We start from the raw sequence: 16,415 nt of genomic DNA, 5'->3' as shown, positions 1-16,415 counted from the left end.
TTAACCAGCTGAGCCATCCAGGTGCCCCATGAGTCATTAATTCTTTTTTTAATTTCTATTTGCTTATTAAAAAAATATTTCTTGATGTTTATTCACTCTTGAGAGAGAGAGAGAGAGACAGAGCATGAGTGGAGGAGGGGCAGAGAGAGAGGGAGACACAGAATCCAAAGCAGGCTCCAGGCTCTGAGCTGTCAGCACAGAGCCCAATGCGGGGTTTGAACCCACGAACTGTGAGATCATGACCTGAGACAAAGTAGAACGCTTAACTGACTGAGCCACCCAGGCGCCCCATGAATCATGAATTCTTAGTGAGCTTCATTGAGAACAGAGCTTTGAAAGATCTGAATGGGTGGGAAAGATGGAGGTGGGGTGGGTAGAGGGAGGGAGGGCAAATCAGGCAGAAAGTTTTGGGTGAACGAGGGGCCGCCGAGAGAACTAAGGAATGGTGAGGGGGTTGGGTTACCCTAGAGTAGAGTACAAGGCGTCTACAGTAGATCTGAGGTGAGCAAAGTGGATTGGAGTTCAAGCCTGGAAGGCCTTGAATGCCTTCTATGTCCAAGAAGTTCATACTTTATTTTATAGATACACAGGCATTTAGTAGACATCAAATATTTTTGAGCAGGAGACAGACATGACCAGATCTATATTTTAAGCAACATTCCTCTGGCCATGTTGTAAAAAGCAAATAACAGATGGAGAACAAAATGGAGATGCAAGAAACTGGAGAAAAGTCAACACTTAGGAGACACTGCACATACTCTTGTCTCCTCTCAAAGAAACACTACTGCACAGAATGACTCCTGAACTTTTTTGAAGGTTAAGTATGGGTTTGGCAGATGGGGACGTGGGAAAAGGCATTTTGGACCCAAAGAACAGCATATTCAAATGTGCAGGCATGAGAGAGAACTTTCAGCGATCTGCAAGTAGTTTTTGTTGAGCTTTGAAAGGGCCAAAGCTGAGCTTGAGAGGTGTCTAACTCCCCACTGGGCAAATCTACACCATTCTGTTATTTTGATCTGGGATTTTTTTTTTCCTTCTGCCTAAAGAGCCTCTTTTAGAATTTCCTTTGGTACGGATATATGGACAACAAATTTACTCTGCTCCTATATGTATTTGGATTTGTATACAGATTTTCTATTCCAGTGCACTAATGTCTACACTTGACCAGTATCACACATTTATACTTGTTTTCATATCTAATGGTTTAGTCTTCCCCCTTATCACTCTCCTTTTCTAGAATTCTTCCTGAATATTCTTGCTTTTTACTTTTTCCATTTGCTCTTTAGAATCAGTTTGGCAGTTTATAAAAAATCCTGCTAGTATTTTTATTTAGATCACATTAAATTTATATCTTTTTTTTTAAGTTTATTTTTTTATTTTGAGGAGGGGAGGGGCAGAGAGAGAGGGTGGGTGAGAATCCCAAGCAGGCTCTGCACTGTCAGCGCAGGCTGATGCGATGCGGAGCTCGAACTCATGAACTGTGAGGTCATGATCTGAGCGGAAGCCAAGAGTCAGACACTTAAACGAATGAGCCACCCAGGTGCCCCATATATATATCTTAATTAGGGAAAGTTGACCGCATCATACTACTGAATCTTCTTATCTAAGAAGGAGAGATGCCTTTATATTTTTCCTGTACTCTTTTGTGCCCTTAAAGATACTGTTCATTTCTTGCTAAACTTTTTTTCAAGTTTAGGATGTTTACCTGTTATTATTATTTTTTTTACAGTTTAAATGGGATCTTTTCCAACATAATTTCTTGTTAGATGTATATTTGAAAGCTGTTGGTGGTTGTTATTATGTTGGTTTTTGTACTCAGATACCTTATCTTGAATTCTCTTTTTGTTTATATGTTTTTTGGTTGGTTCTCTTCGATTTTTTTGAGTCAATAAGTGTATCATCCACAGAGGCAAATTTTACCCCTTTCTTTCTGATTTTTACATCTGATTTCTTCTTCATTTGTTCGCATTAGAAAAAACTTCCAAAATGATACCAGAATTGATAGGTCCTGACGTAAAAACATTATTATTTTTATAGGTAAAATTCCTGGATGTACATAATTAATTTAACTAACCCCCCAAAATCAAAATTTATATTGTTTCCAGTGTTCGCAGTTACAAAAAAAAAAAAAAGACTGCAATTAATGATTGAAATTTTAACAGAGAAAACTTTAATTGTGCAATTAAATCTGTCATTATATAATTTTTTAATTTTAGAGAGGGAGAGAGAGTGCAAGCAGGAGAGAGGAGGGTAGAGGGAGAGAGAGAGAGAGAGAGAGAGAGAGAGAATGACTCTTACGCAGGTTCCACGCTCAGTGTGGAGCCCAAGACAGGAATCCATCTCATGACCATGGATCATGACCTGAGCCCAAATCAAGAGTTGGAAGCTCACCTGACGGAACCACCCAGACACCCCTGAACATTTTAAACTATACAGAAGGTGAGAGAGTAGTAGAGTGAAGCCTCATTTGCACATCATCCATCTTGAACAAGTGTCAACATTTTCCAATCTTATGTCATCTATTCCTCTTCCATTTTTTAAAATTTAGTATTTTAAAGCAAATCCCAGATATCATTTCACTCATAATCATTATACGTCTCTGAGGAATCTTTTAAATATAATCACCATGCCATTGGCATGCCAAACAAATTTAACAAATTAGCCAAACAAAATCGTTTCCTAATATCATTTACTGTTCAGTCCATTTTAAAAATTTTCCCATTGTTTAAAGGTGTCTTTTTACTGTCTACTTAAATCAGTATCCAAACGGTTTTACACATTGCACTTGGCTGTTACTAAGTGTTCTGTATTCCACGACAGTCACGCCCCTACCTGCACTCCCCCGAACACACATACTTTTTTTTCTTCCTATAATTGATTTCATGGAGAAGCCAGATCATTTGGCCAGCAGAATGTGTCATACTCTAGATTTGGCTGATTGCTTGCTCTTTCTGAATCTAAGGTCCTAGCTCTCTTCACCACTGCAATACACCTTGTTTCTCACTATACGTCACAGATGTTGTGACGAGGAAATGAAAACTTGCAAGTGATAGCCCATTAAACTTTCAGTGACACAGATATTCTAGAAATCCTGGGCAGTTTCATTCTTTTTACAATATGTACCCTTTTGGCTGAATGTTCAGGCTCTTCTGCCCTTGAAAAGCCTTTATGAGTCATTGACAGGCTTCATAACACTTATAAGCTGAGTTTGTCCAAGGACTTCAAGAACCTACTTTTTCACTTCTGGGTGAAGTCTAAGCCTAAAGGCTTGGTTTCCTCAGACTCTATATATATAGATTTGACAAGGTAAAGATGTTACGCTTTTGCAGATGACAAGATTGTATATATACAAAATTCTAAGGAATTAACTAAAAAACTATTAGAACTAATAAATGAGCTCAGCAAAACTGCAAGGTACAAGATCAATATATGGAAATTAATGTTGGGACACCTGGGTTGCTCAGTTGGTTAAGTATCTGTCTCTTGGTTTCAGCTCAGGTCGTGATCTCACAGTTTGAGTTCGAGCCCCGCATCAGGCTCCATGTTAACAGCACAAGCCTGCTTGGGATCCTCTCTTTCCTTCTCTCTCTCTCTGTTCCTCCCCCACTCGTTCTCTCCCTCTTTCTCTCTCAAAAATAATAGATAGATGATAGATAGATAGATAGATAGATAGATATTAAGGTTATTTCTATAGAGTAGCAATGTACAGACTGACAATGAAATCAGGAAAAAAATGCCATGGTGCCTGGGTAATTCAGTCGGTTGAGCATCTGACTCTTGATTTCTGCTCAGGGCCATGATCCCAGGGTCATGGGATCGAACCCTGTGTTGGGATCTGAACTGAGCATGGAACTTGCTTAAGATTCTCTCACTCTATGGGGCACTTGGGTGGCTCAGTCGATTAGGTGACCGACTTTGACTCAGGTCATGATCTCACAGCTTGTGAGTTCAAGCCCCACATCAGGCTCCCTGGTCTCAGCAAGGATCCTGCTTCGTTCCTCTGTCTCCCTCTCTCTCTCTGCCCCCCGCCCTGCTCACTCTCTCTCAAAATAAAATAAAAGATTCTCTCCCTTTCTCCCTCTGTCCCTTTCCCCCTGCTTGTGCACTCTTTCTCTAAAATAATAATTTTTTAAAATGTCGTTTATAATAGCATCAAAAAGAATAAAATCCTTAGGAACAAATCTAACTAAAATGCAATATTTATCCTTTGAAAACTACAAAACACTGGTGAAAGAAATTCAGAAAACCCAAATAAATGGAAAGACATCCCATGTTCATGGATTGGAAGGTAATATCATTAAGATGGCTGTATTCCCCAAATTGATCTATAGATTCAAAACAATTCCTATCAAATCCCAGGGCTGCTTCTTTGTAGAAATTAACAAGCTGACACTAAAATCATATGAACATTCAAGGGACCAAGAATAGCTAAGACAGTCTTGAAAAAGAACAAAGTTGGAGGACTCACACTTGCCAGTTTCAAAACTTACTACAAACCAACAGGAATCAAGACAGTGTATTACTGGTATGAGGATATAGATCAATGGAATAGGATTAAAAACAGAAATAAGCTCATGTATGTTCAACTGAATTTCAACAGGGGTACAAAGATAAATCAATGGTGAAAGAATAGTCTTTTCAACAAATGGTGCCAGGGCAAGTGAATAACCTCATATAAAAGAATAAAGCTGAAATGCTACTTCACACCATATACAAAATTAATTCAAAATGGTTTAAAAATCCAAATGTAAGAGCTAAAACCATAAAACTCTTAGAAAATATATAGGGATAAATATTCTTGGCTTTTCTTAGACATGACACTACAAGTACAAGCAACAAAAGAAAAAAAACAGATAAATGGATTTCATCAACACTAAGAACTGCATCAAAGTGTCACTCAAATGAGTGAAAGACAACCTAGAGAATGGGAGAAAATATTTGCAAATCATATATCTAATAAGCAATTGCTATCCAGAATATACAAAGAACACCTGCAACTCAACAACAAAACAACCCAATGTAAAACTGGGCAAAGGACTAAACAGACATTTCTCCAAAGAAAATATCCAGATGATTGTTAAATATATGAAAATATGCTCTTTACTGGTTATTAAGGAAGCGCAGATCAAAACCATAATGAGATGTCACTTCACACCCTTCAGGATGGCTATTACAAAAAAGCAGAAAATATTAAGTGTGGCAAGGATGTAGAGAAGTTGTAACTCTTGAAATATTGCTGCTGGGAATGTAAAATGGTGCAACTGCTGTGTAAACAGTTTGATAGTTCCTCAAAAAAATTAAACATAGAATTACCATGTGATCTGAGGTGTGTGGGTGGCTCAGCTGCTTGAACATCTGACTCTTGGTTTCAGCCCAGGTCTGATCTTACGGTTAATGAGTTCAAGCCCCACATTGGGCTCTGCACTGACAGTGTGAAACTTGCTTGAAATTCTCTCTCTGCCCCTGCCTGGCTCTCTCTCTCTCTCTCTCTCTCAAAAATAAACATTAAAAAAATTTACGTAAAGGGAATCATACAGTAGGAATTCTTTGTTGCTTGGATTCTTTTCATCAAAATTGTGTTTGTGAGATTCGTTTATTTTCTGAAGGCATAGTTCATTCTTGTGGTAGCACTAGAGTCTCTGGGAAAATATACTGCTATTTTTGTATCCACTTTACTTTTGACAGGCAGTTTAGTACCTTCCAATTTTAAATGTTTAAAAATGATGTTACTATTGGGGCACTTAGGTGGCTCAGTCAGTTAAGCATCTGACTTCGGCTCAGGTCATGATCTCACGGTCCGTGAGTTCAAGTCCTGCATTGGGCTCTGTGCTGACAGCTCAGAGCCTGGAGCCTGCTTCAGATTCTGTGTGTCCCTCTCTCTGTTCCTCCCCTGCTCACACTCTGTCTCTCAAAACTGAATAAACATTAAAAAAAAAATAAAATAAAAATAAATAATAAAAATAAATTAAAAAGAACTGTTCATGCCTACATAAAAGACTACTTACCAATACCCCCTCCCTGGTGAAAAAACCCAGGGCTTTATCTGGTTATTGTGTTCAGCTCTAAGACCAGGATTTTTGGCTGATGTATACACATAGTCTTCTTCGTCAATTTGGAAATGGCCCCTTGAGGCCTGGCAACCTAAAACGTATCTGATATCTAATATAGCTTTAAGATAAAGAAGAAACAGGGTAACTATATGAAAAGCCTACCTCTGGAAAGGGGTGAATGTATGGAAAATAGCACACAGCTGTCATTTTTCTACAGCATCTATTATATCCTGATCGGCAGGAATATAGAAGAGTCTCCTTGTTGGTAAAGTGAGTTTCTTGGCCAGCCAACTGGGAACCTCTAGGTCTGTTCTCTGTAAAGATCTTCCTTATTGTCCACCATGACCTCTGGCTCTTCCTACTAGATGATCTTTCTGGTCCTTATTCTCCATGGCTATGCCAGAGGTGGGCATAGGGAAAATGCCCTTTTTGGAGACTACTCAACTTTAGCTGTGAGCCTAGAAAAGAAACAGACTGTTAGGTTTGGGGTTTCTTTGGAAATATAGTTCCTATAAAAGGTTCAATTCTTTCTGCTAGTTATCACAGCCAAAGAAAAGAAAAAAATTTTTTCCCAGTCACTATAGCCAAAGGGATGCAAAGCTTTGAGAGGCTAATGTTGGAGCCTACACCTATTCCTGGAACTAGGGGTGAAGTTGCTTCTATCTCAAGCCCAGGAGTGTGTGTGTTTTGGGGGATGGTCCCCAGTTTAAGATCCCCTTCTATTGCCATTAGAAGGGGAAATGGAAACTAAGTGACAAAAATAATTTACATTGTCAGACATTCTTTGGGTCAGGTGTTTTCAACTTTTCTTCACTATTGCAGAGAAGACAGATGTTCACATTTATGACATATTTCCATGATACATTCACAGCATAATGCCAGTCTCTGATAGCTATCTATAAAATTTCCCCCCTTCCTCTCCCAGAAGGCATATTGAAATGCACACATATCAAAGTGATGTTATTATAGAGATAACCTGAATCTGCTCCAATTAGTTCTTAGATATATCACTTGCAAATTTCAGTACTTTATTACTACTAATGAATTTATTGTGACTTACCTTGCAATTGATTGTTAACACACCAAGTGTATCACAGTCATTATATACTTGGGGGAAGGGTCTTATCTTTGGTACCCCAAGTACTCCTTAGTTATGTCTTATTTTGATCTCTTGGTAAAACTAACCTTCCTCCTTAGAGCAAACATTGCCAAGTAATAGAAAGAAACACCCAGGATAATGGGGCATGTCCACTGGGATCAAGTATTTCTAGTGAAAAATGCACCAAGCAGATAATCTATACAGAAAGTGTTAGAAATAATGTGTATTTTTAATTTAGAACATTCCTATTTTCCCCAATTATTCCCCATATTCCCTTTTGAGGGGGGCTGGGTACAGTATACTTTATTGATGGTCCATGACAAGGCATGACTCCCCAGACCCCTCTCCTTCTTCAGGGGATCTGGGATGGAAATGGTGTGGAGATTGGGAGATTCTCAGTGTGTTGGGGGATGATATGGGGCAAGGACTCCCCAACAGCTGAGGGCCTCTCTCTTCATCTTGCTCTTGCTGGGGCTGGCAGCCAGGGGCTGTTACTCCTTGGAGGCCATATATACCATAAGGTCCACCACCCAGGTGCTGTAGCCAAATTCATTGTCATACCAGGAAATGAGGTTGACAAAGTGGTCAAAGTGGTCACTGAGAGCGATGCCAGCCCCAGCATCAAAGGTGGAAGAGTGAATGTCTCTGTTAAAGTCACAGGAGACAACCTGGTCCTCAGTGTAGCCCAGGATCCCCTTGAGGGGGCCCTCTGATACCTGCTTCACCACCTTCTTGATGTCATCGTATATGGCATCTTTCTCCAGGTGGCAAGTCAGATCCATGACATTGGGGGTGAGGACATGGAAGGCTACGCCAGTGAGCTCATTCAGCTCGGGGCTGACCTTGCCCACAGCCTGGCGGCGCCAGTAGAAGGATAATGTTCTGGGCAGCCCTTCGGCCATCACACCACAGCTTCCCAGAGAGGCCACCCGTGGTCTTCTGGGTGGCCGAATGGCATGGACTGTGGCCATGAGCCCCTCCATGATGCCAAAATTGTCATGGAACACCTTGGCCAGTGGGGCCAAGCAGCTGGTGGTGCAAGAGGCATTGCTGACAATCTTGAGAGAGTTGTCATACTTCTCATGGTTCATGCCTATCACAAACACGGGGGCATCAGCTAAGGTACAGAGATGATGACCCTCTTGGCCTCACCCTTCAAGTGAGCCCAAGCCTTCTCCATGGTGATGAAGACCCCAATGGACTCCACAACATACTCAGCACCAGCATCACTCCATTTGATGTTGTCAGGATCTCGGTCCTGGAAGATGGAGATGATGGGTTTTCCATTGATGACAAGTTTCCTGTTCTCAGCCTTGAATGTGCCATTGAATCAGTCATGGGTGAGCTTGATAGAAATAATAGAACTGCATTAGCTGTGGGTGGAATCATACTGGAGCATGTGGACCATGCAGTTGAGGTCAATGGAGAGGTCACTGATGTTGAAAGCAGCCCTGTTGACCAGGTGCCCATATAGCCAAATCCATTTACTCTGACCTTCACCATCATGTCTTCGGGACACGGCTGGCACTGCGCCAGAAGATGTAGCTGTCTGTCGAATGGGGAGGAGTAGAGAGTCCTGTTTTCTTTCCTCAAAGTGTAAACTGGATAATTTTAGCACAAAGGTAATTAATTTTCTAGTCTCCTATATTCTATTCAGGGTATTCTTCATCTCATTTTTGTGTATTTCTTGGGCAGAACGATCAGTCATAATTGAGCTATTTCAACTATGGAAATAATGTTATTTGTTACTAAACCCCGCGCACAAAGTTAATCACTTGGGTAAATAGAGAATAAAACTAACATCAGTATCATCCTAAAATTCAGAGCCTTTTTTTTTAAGACTAAACAAGAAGTTCCTCAGAGAAACGTGAAGCAGCTAACGTTGAGGGTACATAAGGCTAAGAGAGGGTGACTTTAAAACCTGGAGAAGGCACTAAGCTTCCTTATTCTGCTTTCATTTCCCTTTTCCATATCATTCAGGCGATGTTTCTTCATCTGTGATGGAAAGGAAGCAGCATTCTACATAAGATTTAGTACTATAGCAGATTTCTTTGTTTTTAATCTCTCTATAGATCTTCCTCAACTTATGATGGGGTTACAACCACACAAACCCATCATAAATTGAAACTATTATAGTTGAAAATGCATTTGATACACCAAACCTACTAAACACCATAGCTTAGCCTTGTCTACCTTAAACATGCTCAGAACACTTATATCAGCCTACAACTGGGTAACATCCTCTAACACACACAAAGCCTATTGTATAATAAACTGTTGAATGTGACCTCATCTAATTTCTAATGTAATAAAGTGTTGAATAGCCGATGAATACTGTACTGAAAGTGAGAAATGGAATGGTTGTGTGGGTACAGTTATAAGTGCACTGGTGGTTTACCCTCGTGACTGTGTGGCTGATGCCCTGCTGCAGATGATGTGGAGTATCGTACCACACTTCACCAGCCTAGGGAAAGATCAAAATTCAAAATCTGAAGTAAGGTTTCTACTGAATGTGTATCACTTTTGTACCGTCATAAAGTTGAAAAATTGTAAGTTGGGGATCATCTGTGGCAAAGTAAACTTGCAACTGCCAGGGTGGCCCATTTCAAAGAAACCTACCATACAAAAACCCAGTTTACAGCGTTAGAGTGTTGCAGGATGATTTTGCCTTTATAATTTAAAAAAAAATTTTTTTTAACGTTTATTTTTGAGACAGAGAGAGACAGAGCACAAATGGGAGAGGGTCAGAAAGAGAAGGAGACACAGAATCTGAAACAGGCTCCAGGCTCTGAGCTGTCAGCACAGAGCCTGACACAGGGCTCAAACTCATGGACCGTGAGATCATGACCTGAGCCGAAGTCGGACGCTCAACCGACTGAGCCACGCAGGTGCCCCAGATTTTACTTTTATAAAATGGATTACGTGTACATGGGGTAGACCAGGTAATGACATGCTCCCTTAATGTATTTAAATACTATACATTTTTGTAGACTTATACATACCAGGAAAACAAAATCTGCAGAGAAACTTGAGACTAAAAGCCTCAGGGGGGAGGGAAAAAAAAAAGAAAGAAAAAAGGCCTTAGAAACCACTGCCAAATGGGTTATGAATCATAAGTGAAGATAAAACATGTAGAAAATTATAATTAGGAAAATCAATCCAACAAATATTCCTTAGTTATGGCCTACATATGTGTTAAGCTACAGAACAATACAAAGATGAGTAAGATAGGATTCTGTATTCTCAAGTTAGCTGGTGAGATAAAACTATCTTATGTAGGGTGCCTGGGTGGCTCAGTCAGTTAAGCATCTGACTTAGGCTCAGGTCATGATTTCAGGGTTCGTGAGTTCGAGCCCCGCGTCCGGCTCTGAACTGATAGCTCAGAGCCAGGAGCCTGCTTCGGATTCTGTGTCTCCCTCTTTCTCTGCCCCTCCCCTGCTCGCTCTCTCTCTCTCTCTCTCTCTCCTTTCAAAAAATAAACAAACATTAAAGAAATAAAATGAAAACAATCTTATGTAATAAAATATGGAATAAGTTCAAACTCTGGGGTATAATTTGCAAGTGTCATAAAAGTATGTAGAAAAGATGAGTGGGCTAGTTAGAGAAGGCTCCATGGAAAGGCAGTGCTTGCGGTAGGTCTTACAAGACAAGAGAAGTCAAGACAACACGAATGACCACACAATGTGGGAGGCCCACAAGACCAGCCTGACCAGAGCAGAGGTTGAGTGTTAAAAATCTGTTCTAAACTGAGTAAAATGCTCAAGTATGGGCCAGATTATGAGGAAACGCAGCACACCACAGAAAGCATTGGATTGGCAAAAAATGGCATGACAAAAATGTGTCTTAGAAGTACAAGGTAGACTAGATTGAAGGCTGTTGAAATAATTTACATCACGTCAGTAAATATTTACTGAGTGCCTACTACATCATTGCCTTACATACTGTGGAGGACACAAAAATGAATACGATGTACACAACTCCTGTGCTCAAGAAGCTAATCTGTATGGCAAAGACATAAATAATTGTAATACCAAGTAGAAAATTAAAAGGATGGGGACGCCTGGGTGGCTCAGTCGGTTGAACGTCCGACTTCAGCTCAGGTCATGATCTCACGGTTCTCATGGGTTCGAGCCCCGCATCGGGCTCTGTGCTGACAGCTCAGAGCTGGAGCCTGCTTCTGATTTTGTGTCTCCCTCTCTCTCTCTCTGCCCCTCCGCTGCTCGTGCTCTGTCTCTGTCTCTCAGAAATAAATGCAAAAAGAAAATTAAAAGGGTGATTTTTCTGTTCTCAGCATCTATGAGATTCTCGAAGAGTCTCGAGGCACTGTAGAGATTTAAAAAAAAAAAAAGGTATCAAGTTGGGGATAAAGAAAGGGGTTTTTTTGCTTAAAAAATTTTTTTTAAATGTCTTTATTTATTTTTGAGACAGAGAGAGACAGAGCATGAGCAGAGGAGGGGCAGAGAGAGAGGGAGACACCGAATCCAAAGCAGGCTCCAGGCTCCGAGCTGTCAGCACAGAGCCCGACACAGGGCTTGAACTCATGGACTATGAGATCATGTCTGATGCTTAACCGACTGAGACACCCAGGTGCCTCTCCCCCCGCTTTTTTTTTTTTTTTTTTTTTTTTTGCTTTTAAAGGGGTGTATTCTTAAATGGGCCCTGAAGGAACAACAGGATTTCAAAAGGCAGAAGTGAAGAGAAGGAAATTCCAGACAGTAGGAGGCAAAAATAATACTGTTGGGAAAAGCACTACTATGCAAACTGGGTTCAGTCCCAGGTCAGGAACCAGTTCTGTCCTCTTGAACAAGTTTTATAACCTCTCAGAACTTCAATTTCTCCCCTGTAAAATGAGGATAATTGTATCTAATTCATTGTGTTGTAAAGATTGAATAATAAAACATGGCTTGCTCGCTTCAGCAACACATATACCGAATAATAATGTACAAAGAGCATAGCACATCCATCAACATATAATTGGCACCCAACAAATGTCAGCTGGGCTGTTATAGTCAGAAAGTTAGCGTGAACTGCAGAGGGTGGTAAGCACAGATGTTCTGGAAACATTAAGAAAACTAGTTGTTTTAAGTATGAGGTTCATGTGTGAAGATAGATGTCTTAGTTCGTTCAGGTTTCTATAACAAAATACCTAAACTGGGTAGTTTATAAACAACAGAATTTATTTCTCACAGTTTTAGAAGCTGGGGAGACCAGCCCACTGCAATATAGAATCCTCAGTCCAGGCAGCGAGGGGCAGTAAAAAGAGTGTGGACTTTGAGTCCCAGATCTACCAGTCACTTCCACAGTGATCTTGGACAAGTCTCGCTTAAGTCCCAGTTAGGCCATGTCCAGGAATGAAGGCAGAAAATACCTATCTTTTGCCCAATGACTACATCCATGCTGTGTACTGAGTGTAGGTTTATAGACTCAGTCAGGCAGAGAAATAATGACAAAAAAAAAAAAAAAAAAAAACCCTTCTAAAAACAGTTGTCTACATTTTTTCATTTTGTTGAAAGAAATTTGTTTTTATGTATATTTCCTCACTAAGGAAGTAATACCAGGAGGTATAAATACATATAAAGGCACGTAGGCTAAAAGCAAAAAATTAGATATGATATCAGATGTATAAAAAAGGACAGAGAAAAAGACAATCTGAGGTAATTGAGAGTCCCCAAATAGCTTTCTTCTGGAGTTTCTTCTGTTCCTGGGAACAACACCTTTCCAATCTACCTGCTGAGTCTCATCGCTTGTTTTTCCAAACTACACTCTCTGTGGATGTCATCATTGGGTTCATCTATCTGGGTGCTACAGTTTATTTTAAAATAATAGGGATGCCTGGCTGGCTCAGTTTGTAGAGCTTGTGACTCTTGATCTTAGGGTCTTGAGTTCAAACCCCACATTGGATGTAAAGCTTACTTTAAAAAAATTATAGGGGCGCCTGGGTGGCTCAGTTGGTTGAGTGTCCGACTTTGGCTCAGGTCATGATCTTATGGTTTGTGAGTTCGGGCCCCCCATCAGGCTCTGTGCTGCCAGCTCAGAGCCTGGAGCCTGCTTCGGATTCTGTGTCTCTGTCTTTCTCTGCCCCTCCCCCACTCGTTCTCTTCTCTCTCTCTCTCAAAAGTATAGAAACATTAAAAAACTTTTTTTTTTTTTTAATTATAAGAAGCTCACAAAATCTCTGTAAAGGCCAGAAAGGCTTGGAGATTATGTCCCCCCTCTAAAATCCCAAACCACACAGAGAATGCTGCTCATCCTATAATGCTACTGAACAGACACAATGCTTGACGTGAACACTCATGCAGGTGACACTGAGGACCAGATGCACGGGTATGGTGCAGCCACTGTGGAACATCTCCTCTATCATCCTCCTCGGAAGGCAGATTCTACAAGGCCTGGTTCATCCCATTCCCATCCTGAAACGATGTCTTACACGAGTGTGTCTGATTGGCAAAGGCTAGGTCACTTTTCTGTGCCTTAACCGCAATGAAGGCTTGGAGACAGAATTTTGGCTTCTAATTTGGAGAAGCAAAATTTATAACGAGAGAAATTCTCCAAACATGACGAGATTGTTCAAAAGATGGCCATAAAAATAAATGAGGACTATATATACTACCGTGGAGTTGTTTTCAGGATTTAACTGCTTAAGTATAGTTTCCAAAAATATGAGAATATGACTTGTACAAATATAAAAAGAACATGGGTCAATATTTTATTCAGCTCATCAGCTGGATCAAAGTTGTGCACTCTCGTAGAATCAGATCAGCCTGCCTCCCTGCCTCAGAGTCTACTAGCCAATGCCCAGACTCCACTGAAAGTAAGCCCAATAATCTCTTTTGCCTATTTCTAAGTATTGAAAAAATTTCTTAACACAAGTGGAAACAAGCAAGGTGGAGAAAGAAGTGATACTAATACATTTGCATATTTTCTTATTTTTTAAAATGGGAAGACAAACCATAAATTGTTTAAATGGGTACCTATTATCAAAGGAGGAAGGGAATAATATCGAGAGGACAGATCTACAAGCTAGACTTCTTTGAATATACTTCATTTTGCTAATTTGGCTTTGCACCCCTATAAATGTTTTACATAATTATAAAACAAAATTGCATAAATTCTAAAAAGTATCTCTAAAAATTAGAAGTAAAATGAGGAGTGCCTGGGTGTCTTAGTTGGTTCAGTGTCTGACTCTTGATTTCAGCTTGGGTCATGATCCCAGGGTTGTAGGATTGAGCCCCATTTGGGATTCTCTCTCTCTCTCTCTCTCTCTCTCTCTCTCTCTCTCCCTCTGCCCCTCTCCCCTGCTCACACACACACACACACACACCCTCTCAAATTAAAAAAAAAAAAAAAGGGAAGAAGAAGAAGTGAAATGAAACAAATGAACAAATGGTTATACAGGTGGTGGCATAACCATACAGGAAACTATTCCAGGTGACTTACATCCTTAGCAGAATATGGCTGAAGAGGGTGGGGGTGGGGAATCTGTCTCCCCCCCTCTAAAATCCCAAAGTTATTCTCCGTAATGATCTTATTGGTGGTAGACTTGATATTATTATTATGGAATATTATGGGATAAACTGAGTACTTATGTTGATGTTTTAGAGAACTGAAATTTTCAGCATGTTTGAAAGAGGTACAGATGAAAGATTGGTGAAGTTAAGGTAAAAACTCCATAGCCTTCAATTTGGGTCTGAAGTATCAGTGTGAGCTTGGGATTTATTTAATCTATTTATATAATAATTATATATAATAATTTTATATAGAATATATTATAAAATTATATATAAATCAAATCCCCTAGCTCTGTCTATGGAAAGGCTTAGAAACAATGGTCAATCTGGTATCAGTGACACTCCTACTGCTTAGATTTTGGTATTTAAACATCATTTCCACTAAAAAGAACCAGATCTCCTTGGAGAAATGGCTGATTCCAGGTCTGAGGCAGGAATTGTTCAAAATAAGCCTACAACAGTTCATCATACTAGAAAGAAAAGAACTTATTAAAGAGTACTAATGTCATGCCAGATACAGAGACTCGAGAACTTAGGAGCCAATTTGAATAAGTTCCCACTGACCAAAGATGGGACAATATGGATATTAATGAGAACAAAACTATAATGGGTCAAAACACATAAAATATGGTTAAATCCATGAATTCATAATGATACAAAAATAGCTCAATGTTTTGTAATGTAGGGACCTTATTTGGATCTCAATTCAAACAAGTTATTTTTTAAAATGTATGAGACAGGAGAATGTGAATGCTGACATCGGTGGTTTTAAGAAATTGTTGTTAATTTCTTTCAGACCTGATAATGGTCTTGTAGTTAGATTTGTTTAAGAATCTTTTATCTTTTAGAGACACACACTGGAATGTTTATAAAGGGAATAGTATGATGTCTGAGATTTACTTCAAAATAATCTGGGTAGTGTGAGTGTAAATAACACAAGATTGGTCATGTATTGATAACTTGAAGCAGGATAATGGTTTCATGGTGGCTCATTTCACTATTATCTCTACTTTTATATATGTTTAAAATATGAAAAAAAATTATTTTAAAGTCAAATGACCATAAACCTGAAAATGTCTACTACAGAAGATTCAACATTATAACATTGGGTCTCCCCAAATTTATAAAATATATACCTGTAATCATATATACAGCAATTCAATATAAATATAAATATGGCAATTCAAATAAAAACTCTGACAGAATTTTTCAGAAAACTGATTCATTTGGAAAATTTACATGGAATAGATAACATGCACAAAATACTAAGTCAAGTTTGAAAAAGAAAAACATAAGAGTGGTGGTGTGATTGTCCTATCAGACATGAAGAGATATACGGAGCCGTTTTAATCCCCAAAACTCTGTGGTATTGAAGGAGGAATAGAAAAAAAGAACAGATTGGTGAGCTCAGAAACTGATCTTTGTAGGGGCACCTGGGTGGCTCAGTTGGTTAAGCATCTGACTTCGGCTCAGGTTATGATAACACAGTTTGTGAGTTCGTGCCCTGTGTCGGGCTCTATGCTGACAGCTCGGAGCCTGGAGCCTGCTTCAGATTCTGTGTCTCCCTCTTTCTCTGCCCCTCCCCTACTCATGCTCTGTCTCTCTGTCTCACAAATAAATAAACATTAAAAAATTTTTTAAAAAGAAAAGAAACTGATCTATGTATATATGAGAATTTGGTTTATGGGTTTCCCATCACAATGGGAAAACAAATAAAATAAGCTCCCTATTTCACACCATAAACAAAACTAAACTCCA

The 16,415-nt window shown here is 39.6% G+C and overlaps 1 pseudogene; it reads right to left on the bottom strand.

Moving 5' to 3' along the window:
* Positions 1-5,974: 5,974 nt before the first annotated feature.
* LOC122228678 lies at positions 5,975-8,754 on the bottom strand (annotated as a pseudogene).
* Between the last annotated feature and the right edge of the window lie 7,661 nt (positions 8,755-16,415).

This window comes from Panthera leo, chromosome C1, assembly GCF_018350215.1.
Source record: "Panthera leo isolate Ple1 chromosome C1, P.leo_Ple1_pat1.1, whole genome shotgun sequence".
Classification (NCBI taxonomy): Eukaryota; Metazoa; Chordata; class Mammalia; order Carnivora; family Felidae; genus Panthera; species Panthera leo.
The sequence above is the reverse complement of the archived record's forward strand: the minus strand, read 5'-3'. Positions and strand labels throughout refer to the sequence as shown.